The sequence below is a fragment of the Symsagittifera roscoffensis genome, chromosome 7, assembly GCF_963678635.1.
Source record: "Symsagittifera roscoffensis chromosome 7, txSymRosc1.1, whole genome shotgun sequence".
In the NCBI taxonomy this organism is placed as follows: Eukaryota; Metazoa; Xenacoelomorpha; order Acoela; family Convolutidae; genus Symsagittifera; species Symsagittifera roscoffensis.
In genome coordinates this window covers 29,331,930-29,346,906 of record NC_087068.1, presented here as the reverse complement: position 1 = coordinate 29,346,906, position 14,977 = coordinate 29,331,930, and the positions used below count along the sequence as shown (strand labels likewise).

At 34.5% G+C, this 14,977-nt stretch overlaps 1 protein-coding gene and 1 non-coding gene across 3 annotated transcripts in view; both read right to left on the bottom strand.

The window, feature by feature from the left end:
- LOC134852162 (tetratricopeptide repeat protein 17-like) overlaps positions 1–14,977 on the bottom strand; it is a 154,706-nt gene that overhangs the window by 58,030 nt on the left and 81,699 nt on the right. The window lies entirely within an intron of this gene.
- On the bottom strand, positions 11,819–11,891 carry Trnak-uuu (transfer RNA lysine (anticodon UUU)). Its single transcript has one exon. It is a non-coding gene; the product is annotated as a tRNA-Lys (tRNA).

The window sequence follows — 14,977 nt, the reverse complement described above, 5'->3', positions numbered from 1 at the left end:
CTACTGAATCGGCGAGTTCAAAACAACTTTCCAGAATTTTTTTTTAACAAACAAGGCAAATTTCTGATTTTTCAAAGCTTCCTTGCTCAAAATCGCTTTAGAGCTAGACTTCATTAGATTGTGTTTGTTTCACTTTTTACAAAAATCATTTTTATTGGACCTCTTGACCGCAAGGCTCTACTTCTTTCCCGAGTTTATAGCTTTTAAACTCAAAAACGCTTTCGAGCTAGACTTACTTAGATTGTGTTTTTCTTTCAGTTTTTACAAAAAAAAAAATTCGAAGAAAAACTAAAAAAAAAACTTAATTTGAAATTTTCACCCACAACGGACTCGAACCCTTGACTGTTGGATTGAAAGCCCAACTCTCTAATGACTCCGCAAGCTCAAAACAACTTCCCAGTATTTTTTTTGTGACAAACAAGGCAATTTTCTGGTTTTCCATAGCTTACAAGCTCAAAATTCTTTTCGAGCTAGACTTAATTAGATTATGTTTGTTTCACTTTTTACAAAAGTCATTTCTACAGTTCTAGTTCAAATAAAATTTGAAAAAGAAATTCGGCAATCATCGCCCCACAAGGGACTCAAACCCTTGACCGTTGGATAAAAAGTCCGACGCTCTACCGACTGAGCTAGCAGGGCTCTGCTTCAATCCCGAGCTTATAGATTTTAAACTCAAAAACGCTTTCGAGCTAGACTTATTAAGATTGTGTTTTTTTTCAGTTTTTACAAAAAAAACTTTCGAACTTATTTCAAAATCGAAATCGTCACTCACAACGGACTCGAACCCTTGGTTGTTGCATTAAAAGCTCAACTCTCTACTAAATCGGCGAGTTCAAAACAACTTTCCAGAATTTTTTTTGACAAACAAGGCAAATTTCCGACTTTTCATAGCTTCCTTGCTCAAAATCGCTTTAGAGCTAGACTTCATTAGATTGTGTTTGTTTCACTTTTTACAAAAATTATTTTTATTTGACCTCTTGACCGCGAGGCTCTACTTCTTTCCCAAGTTTATAGCTTTTAAACTCAAAAACGCTTTCGAGCTAGACTTACTTAGATTGTGTTTTTCTTTCGGTTTTTACAAAAGAAAATGAAATTTCGAACAAAAACTAAAAAAAAACTTATTTTGAAATTTTCACTCACAACGGACTCGAACCCTTGACTGTTGGATTGAAAGCCCAACTCTCTAATGACTCCGCAAGCTCAAAACAACTTCCCAGTATTTTTTTTGTGACAAACAAGGCAGTTTTCTGGTTTTTCATAGCTTACAAGCTCAAAATTCTTTTCGAGCTAGACTTAATTAGATTATGTTTGTTTCACTTTTTACAAAAGTCATTTCTACAGTTCTAGTTCAAATAAAATTTGAAAAAGAAATTCGGCAATCATCGCCCCACAAGGGACTCAAACCCTTGACCGTTGGATAAAAAGCCCGACGCTCCACCGACTGAGCTAGCAGGGCTCTGCTTCATTCCCGAGCGTATAGATTTTAAACTCAAAAACGCTTTCGAGCTAGACTTATTAAGATTGTGTTTTTTTTCAGTTTTTACAAAAAAAACTTTCGAACAAACTTAAAAAACTTATTTCAAAATCGAAATCGTCACTCACAACGGACTCGAACCCTTGGTTGTTGCATTAAAAGCTCAACTCTCTACTGAATCGGCGAGTTCAAAACAACTTTCCAGAATTTTTTTTTAACAAACAAGGCAAATTTCTGATTTTTCAAAGCTTCCTTGCTCAAAATCGCTTTAGAGCTAGACTTCATTAGATTGTGTTTGTTTCACTTTTTACAAAAATCATTTTTATTGGACCTCTTGACCGCAAGGCTCTACTTCTTTCCCGAGTTTATAGCTTTTAAACTCAAAAACGCTTTCGAGCTAGACTTACTTAGATTGTGTTTTTCTTTCAGTTTTTACAAAAAAAAAAATTCGAAGAAAAACTAAAAAAAAACTTAATTTGAAATTTTCACCCACAACGGACTCGAACCCTTGACTGTTGGATTGAAAGCCCAACTCTCTAAGGACTCCGCAAGCTCAAAACAACTTCCCAGTATTTTTTTTGTGACAAACAAGGCAATTTTCTGGTTTTTCATAGCTTACAAGCTCAAAATTCTTTTCGAGCTAGACTTAATTAGATTATGTTTGTTTCACTTTTTACAAAAGTCATTTCTACAGTTCTAGTTCAAATCAAATTTGAAAAAGAAATTCGGCAATCATCGCCCCACAAGGGACTCAAACCCTTGACCGTTGGATAAAAAGTCCGACGCTCTACCGACTGATCTAGCAGGGCTCTGCTTCAATCCCGAGCTTATAGATTTTAAACTCAAAAACGCTTTCGAGCTAGACTTATTAAGATTGTGTTTTTTTTCAGTTTTTACAAAAAAAACTTTCGAACAAACTTAAAAAACTTATTTCAAAATCGAAATCGTCACTCACAACGGACTCGAACCCTTGGTTGTTGCATTAAAAGCTCAACTCTCTACTAAATCGGCGAGTTCAAAACAACTTTCCAGAATTTTTTTGACAAACAAGGCAAATTTCCGATTTTTCATAGCTTCCTTGCTCAAAATCGCTTTAGAGCTAGACTTCATTAGATTGTGTTTGTTTCACTTTTTACAAAAATTATTTTTATTTGACCTCTTGACCGCAAGGCTCTACTTCTTTCCCAAGTTTATAGCTTTTAAACTCAAAAACGCTTTCGAGCTAGACTTACTTAGATTGTGTTTTTCTTTCGGTTTTTACAAAAAAAAAATGAAATTTCGAACAAAAACTAAAAAAAACTTATTTTGAAATTTTCACTCACAACGGACTCGAACCCTTGACTGTTGGATTGAAAGCCCAACTCTCTAATGACTCCGCAAGCTCAAAACAACTTCCCAATATTTTTTTTGTGACAAACAAGACAATTTTCTGGTTTTTCATAGCTTACAAGCTCAAAATTCTTTTCGAGCTAGACTTAATTAGATTATGTTTGTTTCACTTTTTACAAAAGTCATTTCTACAGTTCTAGTTCAAATAAAATTTGAAAAAGAAATTCGGCAATCATCGCCCCACAAGGGACTCAAACCCTTGACCGTTGGATAAAAAGTCCGACGCTCCACCGACTGAGCTAGCAGGGCTCTGCTTCAATCCCGAGCTTATAGATTTTAAACTCAAAAACGCTTTCGAGCTAGACTTATTAAGATTGTGTTTTTTTTTCAGTTTTTACAAAAAAAACTTTCGAACAAACTTAAAAAACTTATTTCAAAATCGAAATCGTCACTCACAACGGACTCGAACCCTTGGTTGTTGCATTAAAAGCTCAACTCTCTACTGAATCGGCGAGTTCAAAACAACTTTCCAGAATTTTTTTTTTGACAAACAAGGCAAATTTCCGATTTTTCATAGCTTCCTTGCTCAAAATCGCTTTAGAGCTAGACTTCATTAGATTGTGTTTGTTTCACTTTTTACAAAAATTATTTTTATTTGACCTCTTGACCGCAAGGCTCTACTTCTTTCCCAAGTTTATAGCTTTTAAACTCAAAAACGCTTTCGAGCTAGACTTACTTAGATTGTGTTTTTCTTTCGGTTTTTACAAAAAAAAATGAAATTTCGAACAAACACTAAAAAAAACTTATTTTGAAATTTTCACTCACAACGGACTCGAACCCTTGACTGTTGGATTAAAAGCCCAACTCTCTAATGACTCCGCAAGCTCAAAACAACTTCCCAGTATTTTTTTTGTGACAGACAAGGCAATTTTCTGGTTTTTCATAGCTTACAAGCTCAAAATTCTTTTCGAGCTAGACTTAATTAGATTATGTTTGTTTCACTTTTTACAAAAGTCATTTCTACAGTTCTAGTTCAAATAAAATTTGAAAAAGAAATTCGGCAATCATCGCCCCACAAGGGACTCAAACCCTTGACCGTTGGATAAAAAGTCCGACGCTCCACCGACTGAGCTAGCAGGGCTCTGCTTCAATCCCGAGCTTATAGATTTTAAACTCAAAAACGCTTTCGAGCTAGACTTATTAAGATTGTGTTTTTTTTTCAGTTTTTACAAAAAAAAACTTTCGAACAAACTTAAAAAACTTATTTCAAAATCGAAATCGTCACTCACAACGGACTCGAACCCTTGGTTGTTGCATTAAAAGCTCAACTCTCTACTGAATCGGCGAGTTCAAAACAACTTTCCAGAATTTTTTTTTGACAAACAAGGCAAATTTCCGATTTTTCATAGCTTCCTTGCTCAAAATCGCTTTAGAGCTAGACTTCATTAGATTGTGTTTGTTTCACTTTTTACAAAAATTATTTTTATTTGACCTCTTGACCGCAAGGCTCTACTTCTTTCCCAAGTTTATAGCTTTTAAACTCAAAAACGCTTTCGAGCTAGACTTACTTAGATTGTGTTTTTCTTTCGGTTTTTACAAAAAAAAATGAAATTTCGAACAAACACTAAAAAAAACTTATTTTGAAATTTTCACTCACAACGGACTCGAACCCTTGACTGTTGGATTAAAAGCCCAACTCTCTAATGACTCCGCAAGCTCAAAACAACTTCCCAATATTTTTTTTGTGACAAACAAGACAATTTTCTGGTTTTTCATAGCTTACAAGCTCAAAATTCTTTTCGAGCTAGACTTAATTAGATTATGTTTGTTTCACTTTTTACAAAAGTCATTTCTACAGTTCTAGTTCAAATAAAATTTGAAAAAGAAATTCGGCAATCATCGCCCCACAAGGGACTCAAACCCTTGACCGTTGGATAAAAAGTCCGACGCTCCACCGACTGAGCTAGCAGGGCTCTGCTTCAATCCCGAGCTGATAGATTTTAAACTCAAAAACGCTTTCGAGCTAGACTTATTAAGATTGTGTTTTTTTTTTCAGTTTTTACAAAAAAAAACTTTCGAACAAACTTAAAAAACTTATTTCAAAATCGAAATCGTCACTCACAACGGACTCGAACCCTTGGTTGTTGCATTAAAAGCTCAACTCTCTACTGAATCGGCGAGTTCAAAACAACTTTCCAGAATTTTTTTTTGACAAACAAGGCAAATTTCCGATTTTTCATAGCTTCCTTGCTCAAAATCGCTTTAGAGCTAGACTTCATTAGATTGTGTTTGTTTCACTTTTTACAAAAATTATTTTTATTTGACCTCTTGACCGCAAGGCTCTACTTCTTTCCCAAGTTTATAGCTTTTAAACTCAAAAACGCTTTCGAGCTAGACTTACTTAGATTGTGTTTTTCTTTCGGTTTTTACAAAAAAAAAATGAAATTTCGAACAAAAACTAAAAAAAAACTTATTTTGAAATTTTCACTCACAACGGACTCGAACCCTTGACTGTTGGATTAAAAGCCCAACTCTCTAATGACTCCGCAAGCTCAAAACAACTTCCCAATATTTTTTTTGTGACAAACAAGACAATTTTCTGGTTTTTCATAGCTTACAAGCTCAAAATTCTTTTCGAGCTAGACTTAATTAGATTATGTTTGTTTCACTTTTTACAAAAGTCATTTCTACAGTTCTAGTTCAAATAAAATTTGAAAAAGAAATTCGGCAATCATCGCCCCACAAGGGACTCAAACCCTTGACCGTTGGATAAAAAGTCCGACGCTCCACCGACTGAGCTAGCAGGGCTCTGCTTCAATCCCGAGCTTATAGATTTTAAACTCAAAAACGCTTTCGAGCTAGACTTATTAAGATTGTGTTTTTTTTTTCAGTTTTTACAAAAAAAAACTTTCGAACAAACTTAAAAAACTTATTTCAAAATCGAAATCGTCACTCACAACGGACTCGAACTCTTGGTTGTTGCATTAAAAGCTCAACTCTCTACTGAATCGGCGAGTTCAAAACAACTTTCCAGAATTTTTTTTTGACAAACAAGGCAAATTTCCGATTTTTCATAGCTTCCTTGCTCAAAATCGCTTTAGAGTTAGACTTCATTAGATTGTGTTTGTTTCACTTTTTACAAAAATTATTTTTATTTGACCTCTTGACCGCAAGGCTCTACTTCTTTCCCAAGTTTATAGCTTTTAAACTCAAAAACGCTTTCGAGCTAGACTTACTTAGATCGTGTTTTTCTTTCGGTTTTTACAAAAAAAAACGAAATTTCGAACAAAAACTAAAAAAAAACTTATTTTGAAATTTTCACTCACAACGGACTCGAACCCTTGACTGTTGGATTGAAAGCCCAACTCTCTAATGACTCCGCAAGCTCAAAACAACTTCCCAGTATTTTTTTTGTGACAGACAAGGCAATTTTCTGGTTTTTCATAGCTTACAAGCTCAAAATTCTTTTCGAGCTAGACTTAATTAGATTATGTTTGTTTCACTTTTTACAAAAGTCATTTCTACAGTTCTAGTTCAAATAAAATTTGAAAAAGAAATTCGGCAATCATCGCCCCACAAGGGACTCAAACCCTTGACCGTTGGATAAAAAGTCCGACGCTCCACCGACTGAGCTAGCAGGGCTCTGCTTCAATCCCGAGCTTATAGGTTTTAAACTCAAAAACGCTTTCGAGCTAGACTTATTAAGATTGTGTTTTTTTTCAGTTTTTACAAAAAAAACTTTCGAACAAACTTAAAAAACTTATTTCAAAATCGAAATCGTCACTCACAACGGACTCGAACCCTTGGTTGTTGCATTAAAAGCTCAACTCTCTACTGAATCGGCGAGTTCAAAACAACTCTCCAGAATTTTTTTTTGACAAACAAGGCAAATTTCCGATTTTTCATAGCTTCCTTGCTCAAAATCGCTTTAGAGCTAGACTTCATTAGATTGTGTTTGTTTCACTTTTTACAAAAACAATTTTTATTTGACCTCTTGACCGCAAGGCTCTACTTCTTTCCCAAGTTTATAGCTTTTAAACTCAAAAACGCTTTCGAGCTAGACTTACTTAGATTGTGTTTTTCTTTCGGTTTTTACAAAAAAAAAATGAAATTTCGAACAAAAACTAAAAAAAAAAAACTTATTTTGAAATTTTCACTCACAACGGACTCAAACCCTTGACTGTTGGATTGAAAGCCCAACTCTCTAATGACTCCGCAAGCTCAAAACAATTCCCAGTAATTTTTTGTGACAAACAAGGCAATTTTCTGGTTTTTCATAGCTTACAAGCTCAAAATTCTTTACGAGCTAGACTTAATTAGATTATGTTTGTTTCACTTTTTACAAAAGTCATTTCTACAGTTCTAGTTCAAATAAAATTTGAAAAAGAAATTCGGCAATCATCGCCCCACAAGGGACTCAAACCCTTGACCGTTGGATAAAAAGTCCGACGCTCTATCGACTGAGCTAGCAGGGCTCTGCTTCAATCCCGAGCTTATAGATTTTAAACTCAAAAACGCTTTCGAGCTAGACTTATTAAGATTGTGTTTTTTTTTCAGTTTTTACAAAAAAAACTTTCGAACAAACTTAAAAAACTTATTTCAAAATCGAAATCGTCACTCACAACGGACTCGAACCCTTGGTTGTTGCATTAAAAGCTCAACTCTCTACTAAATCGGCGAGTTCAAAACAACTTTCCAGAATTTTTTTTGACAAACAAGGCAAATTTCCGATTTTTCATGGCTTCCTTGCTCAAAATCGCTTTAGAGCTAGACTTCATTAGATTGTGTTTGTTTCACTTTTTACAAAAACTATTTTTATTTGACCTCTTGACCGCAAGGCTCTACTTCTTTCCCAAGTTTATAGCTTTTAAACTCAAAAACGCTTTCGAGCTAGACTTACGTAGATTGTGTTTTTCTTTCGGTTTTTACAAAAAAAAATGAAATTTCGAACAAAAACTAAAAAAAAAACTTATTTTGAAATTTTCACTCACAACGGACTCGAACCCTTGACTGTTGGATTGAAAGCCCAACTCTCTAATGACTCCGCAAGCTCAAAACAACTTCCCAATATTTTTTTTGTGACAAACAAGGCAATTTTCTGGTTTTTCATAGCTTACAAGCTCAAAATTGGTTTCGAGCTAGACTTAATTAGATTATGTTTGTTTCACTTTTTACAAAAGTCATTTCTACAGTTCTAGTTCAAATAAAATTTGAAAAAGAACTTCGGCAATCATCGCCCCACAAAGGACTCAAACCCTTGACCGTTGGATAAAAAGTCCGACGCTCCACCGACTGAGCTAGCAGGGCTCTGCTTCAATCCCGAGCTTATAGATTTTAAACTCAAAAACGCTTTCGAGCTAGACTTATTAAGATTGTGTTTTTTTCAGTTTTTACAAAAAAAACTTTCGAACAAACTTAAAAAACTTATTTCAAAATCGAAATCGTCACTCACAACGGACTCGAACCCTTGGTTGTTGCATTAAAAGCTCAACTCTCTACTGAATCGGCGAGTTCGAAACAACTTTCCAGAATTTTTTTTTGACAAACAAGGCAAATTTCCGATTTTTCATAGCTTCCTTGCTCAAAATCGCTTTAGAGCTAGACTTCATTAGATTGTGTTTGTTTCACTTTTTACAAAAATTATTTTTATTTGACCTCTTGACCGCAAGGCTCTACTTCTTTCCCAAGTTTATAGCTTTTAAACTCAAAAACGCTTTCGAGCTAGACTTACTTAGATTGTGTCTTTCTTTCGGTTTTTACAAAAAAAAAATGAAATTTCGAACAAAAACTAAAAAAAAAACTTATTTTAAAATTTTCACCCACAACGGACTCGAACCCTTGACTGTTGGATTAAAAGCCCAACTCTCTATTGACTCGGCGAATTCAAAACAACTTCTCAGTAATTATTTTGTTTTTTTTTCTATGACAAACAAGGCAAATTTCTGGTTTTTCATAGCTTCCAAGCTCAAAATCGCTTTCGAGCTAGACTTAATTAGATTGCGTTTGTTTTTCCTTTTTACAAAACACAATTCTAAAATTCTAGTTCAAATAAAAATGGAGGAAGCAATTCTGAAATCTTCACCTACAACGACTTCCAACCCTTGATTGTTGGATTAAAAGCCCAACTCTCTACTGACTCGGAAAGCTCAAAACAACTTCCCAGTATTTATTTTATTTTTTTGTGACAAACAAGGCAAATTTCTGGTTTTTCATAGCTTCCAAGCCAAAAATCGTTTTCGAGCTAGACTTAATTGGGTTGTGCTTGTTTCACTTTTTATTAAAAAAATAATTCTCCAGTTCTAGTTCAAACAAAATTTGAAAAATAAATTCTGCAATCATCTCCACACTAGGGACTCGAACCCTTGACCGTTGGATTAAAAGTCCAACGCTCTACCGACTGAGCTAGCAGGGCTCTGCTTCATTCACGAGCTTAAAGATTTTAAACTCAAAAACGCTTTCGAGCTAGACTTATTATTAAGATTGTTTTTTTTCAGTTTTTACAGAAAAAAACTTTCGAACTAAAATTAAAAACTTATTTTAAAATCTTCACTCACAACGGACTCCAATCCTTGATTGTTGCATTAAAAGCTCAACTCTCTACTGACTCGGCGAATTCAAAACAACTTTCCAGAATTTTTTTGCCACAAACAAGGCAAGCTTCTGGTTTTTCATAGCTTCCAAGCTCGAAATCGCTTTAGAGCTAGACTTCATTAGATTGTGTTTGTTTCACTTTTTACAAAACACAATTCTAAAATTCTAGTTCAAATAAAAATGGAAGAAGAAATTCGGAAATATTCACCCACAACGGACACGAACCCTTGATTGTTGGATTAAAAGCCCAACTCTCTACTGACTCGGCAAGATCAAAACAACTTCTCAGTAATTATTTTTTTTTTTGTGGCAAACAAGGCAAATTTCTGGTTTTCCATAGCTTCCAAGCTGAAAATCGTTTTCGAGCTAGACTAAATTGGATTGTGTTTTTTTCACTTTTTACAAAAATTTATTCTACAGTTCTAGTTCAAATAAAAATTGAAAAAGAAATTCTGCAAAAATCGTCCCACAATGAACTCGAACCCTTGACCGTTGGATTAATAGTCCAACGCTCTACCGACTGAGCTAGCAGTGCTCTGCTTCATTCCCGAGTTCGTTTTCGAGCTAGACTTAATTGGCTTGTGTTTGTTTCACTTTTTACAAAAAATTAATTCTACAGTTCTAGTTCAAAAAAATTTGAAAAAGAAATTCTGCAACCATCGCCCCGCAAGGGACTCGAACCCTTGACCGTTAGATGAAAAGTCCAACGCTCTACCGCCTGAGCTAGCAGGGCTCTGCTTCATTCCCGAGCTTATAGATTTTAAACTCAAAAACGCTTTCGAGCTAGACTTATAAAGATTGTGTTTTTTTTTCAGTTTTTACAAAAAAAACTTTCGAACAAACTTAAAAAACTTATTTCAAAATCGTCACTCACAACGGACTCGAACCCTTGGTTGTTGCATTAAAAGCTCAATTCTCTACTGAATCGGCAAGTTCAAAACAACTTTCCAGAATTTTTTTTGACAAACAAGGCAAATTTCCGATTTTTCATAGCTTCCTTGCTCAAAATCGCTTTAGAGCTAGACTTCATTAGATTGTGTTTGTTTCACTTTTTACAAAAATTATTTTTGTTTGACCTCCTGACCGCAAGGCTCTACTTCTTTCCCAAGTTTATAGCTTTTAAACTCAAAAACGCTTTCGAGCTAGACTTACTGAGATTGTGTTTTTCTTTCGGTTTTTACAAAAAAAAAAAATTTCGAACAAAAACCAAAAAAAAAATAAAATTTCGAACAAAACCTAAAAAAAAACTTATTTTAAAATTTTCACCCACAACGGACTCGAACTCTTGACTGTTGGATTAAAAGCCCAACTCTCTATTGACTCGGCGAATTCAAAACAACTTCTCAGTAATTAATTTGTTTTTTTTTTCTATGACAAACAAGGCAAATTTCTGGTTTTTCATAGCTTCCAAGCTCAAAATCGCTTTCGAGCTAGACTTAATTAGATTGCGTTTGTTTTTCCTTTTTACAAAACACAATTTTAAAATTCTAGTTCAAATAAAAATGGAAGAAGCAATTCTGAAATCTTCACCTACAAAGGCTTCCAACCCTTGATTGTTGGATTAAAAGCCCAACTCTCTACTGACTCGGCAAGCTCAAAACAACTTCCCAGTATTTATTTTATTTTTTTGTGACAAACAAGGCAAATTTCTGGATTTTCATAGCTTCCAAGCCGAAAATCGTTTTCGAGCTAGACTTAATTGGGTTGTGTTTGTTTCACTTTTTACAAAAATTAATTCTCCAGTTCTAGTTCAAACAAAATTTGAAAAAAAAATTCGGCAATCATCTCCCCACTAGTGACTCGAACCCTTGACCGTTGGATTAAAAGTCCACCGCTCTACCGACTGAGCTAGCAGCGCTCTGTTTCATTCACGAGCTTATAGATTTTAAACTCAAAAAAACGCTTTCGAGCTAGACTTATTATTAAGATTGTTTTTTTTTCAGTTTTTACAGAAAAAAACTTTCGAACTAAAATTAAAAACTTATTTTAAAACCTTCACTCACAACGGACTCGAATCCTTGATTTTTGCAATAAAAGCTCAACTCTCTACTGACTCGGCGAATTCAAAACAACTTTCCAGAATTTTTTTGCCACAAACAAGGCAAGCTTCTGGTTTTTCATAGCTTCCAAGCTCGAAATCGCTTCCAAACTAGAGTTAATTAGGTTGTTTGTTTGTTGGATTAACGGACACGAACCCTTGATTGTTGGATTAAAAGCCCAACTCTCTAATGACTCCGCAAGCTCAAAACAACTTCCCAGTATTTTTTTGTGACAAACAAGGCAATTTTCTGGTTTTTCATAGCTTACAAGCTCAAAATTGTTTTCGAGCTAGACTTAATTAGATTATGTTTGGTTCACTTTTTACAAAAGTCATTTCTACAGTTCTAGTTCAAATAAAATTTGAAAAAGAAATTCGGCAATCATCGCCCCACAAGGGACTCAAACCCTTGACCGTTGGATAAAAAGTCCAACGCTCTACCGACTGAGCTAGCAGGGCTCTGCTACAATCCCGAGCTTATAGATTTTAAACTCAAAAACGCTTTCGAGCGAGACTTATTAAGATTGTGTTTTTTTTTTCAGTTTTTACAAAAAAAACTTTCGAACAAACTTAAAAAACTTACTTCAAAATCGACGCTCACAACGGACTCGAACCCTTGGTTGTTGCATTAAAAGCTCAACTCTCTACTGAATCGGCGAGTTCAAAACAATTTTCCAGAATTTTTTTTTGACAAACAAGGAAAATTTCCGATTTTTCATAGCTTCCTTGCTCAAAATCGCTTTAGAGCTAGACTTCATTAGATTGTGTTTGTTTCACTTTTTACAAAAATTGTTTTTATTCGACCTCTTGACCGCAAGGCTCTACTTCTTTCCCAAGTTTATAGCTTTTAAACTAAAAAACGCTTTCGAGCTAGACTTACTTAGATTGTGTTTTTCTTTCGGTTTTTACAAAAAAAAATAAAATTTCGAACAAAAACTAAAAAAAAAACTTATTTTAAAATTTTCACCCACAACGGACTCGAACTCTTGACTGTTGGATTAAAAGCCCAACTCTCTATTGACTCGGCGAATTCAAAACAACTTCTCAGTAATTATTTTGTTTTTTTTCTATGACAAACAAGGCAAATTTCTGGTTTTTCATTGCTTCCAAGCTCAAAATCGCTTTCGAGCTAGACTCAATTAGATTGAGTTTGTTTTTCCTTTTTACAAAACACAAATCTAAAATTCTAGTTCAAATAAAAATGGAAGAAGCAATTCTGAAATCTTTACCTACAAAGGCTTCCAACCCTTGATTGTTGGATTAAAAGCCCAACTCTCTACTGACTCGGCAAGCTCAAAACAACTTCCCAGTATTTATTTTATTTTTTTTTGTGACAAACAAGGCAAATTTCTGGTTTTTCATAGCTTCCAAGCTGAAAATCGTTTTCGAGCTAGACTAAATTGGATTGTGTTTGTTTCACTTTTTACAAAAATTTATTCTACAGTTCTAGTTCAAATAAAAATTGAAAAAGAAATTCTGCAAAAATCATCCCACAAGGGCCACGAACCCTTGACCGTTGGATTAAAAGTCCAACGCTCTACCGACTGAGCTAGCAGTGCTCTGCTTCAATCCCGAGTTTGTTTTCGAGCTAGAGTTAATTGGATTGTGTTTGTTTCACTTTTTACAAAAATTAATTCTACAGATCTAGTTCAAATAAAATTTGAAAAAGAAATTCTGCAATCATCTCGCCACAAGGGAATCGAACCCTTGACCGTTGGATTAAAAGTCCACCGCTCTATCGACTGAGCTAGCATGGCTCTGCTTCATTCACGAGCTTATAGATTTTAAACTCAAAAACGCTTTCGAGCTAGAGTTATTATTAAGATTGTTTTTTTTTTCAGTTTTTACAGAAAAAAACTTTCGAACAAAATTAAAAAACTTAATTTAAAACATTCACTCACAATGGACTCGAACCCTTGATTGTTGGATTAAAAGCTCAACTCTCTACTGAATCGGCGAGTTCAAAACAACTTTCCAAAATTTTTTTTTTTGTGACAAACAAGGCAAATTTCTGGTTTTTCATAGCTTCCAAGCTGAAAATCGTTTTCGAGCTAGACTTAATTGGATTGTGTTTGTTTCACTTTTTACAAAAATCAATTCTACAGTTCTAGTTCAAATAAAAAGTGAAAAAGAAATTTTACAACTACCGCCCCAACAGGGACTCGAACCCTTCAACATTGGATTAAAAGTCCAACGCTCTGCCGACTTAGCTAGCAGAGCTCTGCTACATTCAAGAGCTTATAGATTTTAAACTCAAAAACGCTTTCGAGCTAGACTTATTATTAAGATTGTTTTTTTTTCAGTTTTTACAAAGAAAAAACTTTCGAACAAAATTTAAAAACTTAATTTAAAATCTTCACCCACAACGGACTCGAACGCTTGATTGTTCGATTAAAAGCTCAACTCTCTACTGAATCAGCGAGTTCAAAACAACTTTCCAGAGTTTTTTGTGACAAACAAGGCAAATTTCTGGTTTTTCATAGCTTCCAAGCTCAAAATCGCTTCCGAACTAGACTTAATTAGATTGTTTGTGTCCCATTTTACAAAACACAATTCTAAAATTCCAGTTCAAATAAAAATGGAAGAAGCAATTCTGAACTATTCACCCACAACGGACACCAACCCTTGATTGTTGGATTAAAAGCCCAACTCTCTACTGACTCGGCAAGCTCAAAACAACTTCCCAGTATTTATTTTATTTTTTTGTGACAAACAAGGCAAATTTCTGGTTTTTCATAGCTTCCAAGCTGAAAATCGTTTTCGAGCTAGACTAAATTGGATTGTGTTTGTTTCACTTTTTACAAAAATTTATTCTACAGTTCTAGTTCAAATAAAAATTGAAAAAGAAATTCTGCAAAAATCGTCCCACAAGGGCCTCGAACCCTTGACCGTTGGATTAAAAGTCCAACGCTCTACGACTGAGCTAGCAGTGCTCTGCTTCATTCCCGAGTTCGTTTTCGACCTAGAGTTAATTGGATTGTGTTTGTTTCACTTTTTACAAAAATTAATTCTACAGTTCTAGTTCAAATAAAATTTGAACAAGAAATTCTGCATTCATCTCCCCACAAGGGACTCGAACCCTTGACCGTTGGATTAAAAGTCCACCGCTCTATCGACTGAGCTAGCAGGGCTCTGCTTCATTCACGAGCTTATAGATTTTGAACTCAAAAACGCTTTCGAGCTAGAGTTATTATTAAGATTGTTTTTTTTTCAGTTTTTACAGAAAAAAACTTTCGAACAAAATTAAAAAACTTAATTTAAAACATTCACTCACAACGGACTCGAACCCTTGATTGTTGGATTAAAAGCTCAACTCTCTACTGAATCGGCGAGTTCAAAACAACTTTCCAGAATTTTTTTTTTGTGACAAACAAGGCAAATTTCTGGTTTTTCATAGCTTCCAAGCTGAAAATTGTTTTCGAGCTAGACTTAATTGGATTGTGTTTGTTTCACTTTTTACAAAAATCAATTCTACAGTTCTAGTTCAAATAAAAATTGAAAAAGAAATTTTACAACCACCGCCCCAACAGGGACTCGAACCCTTG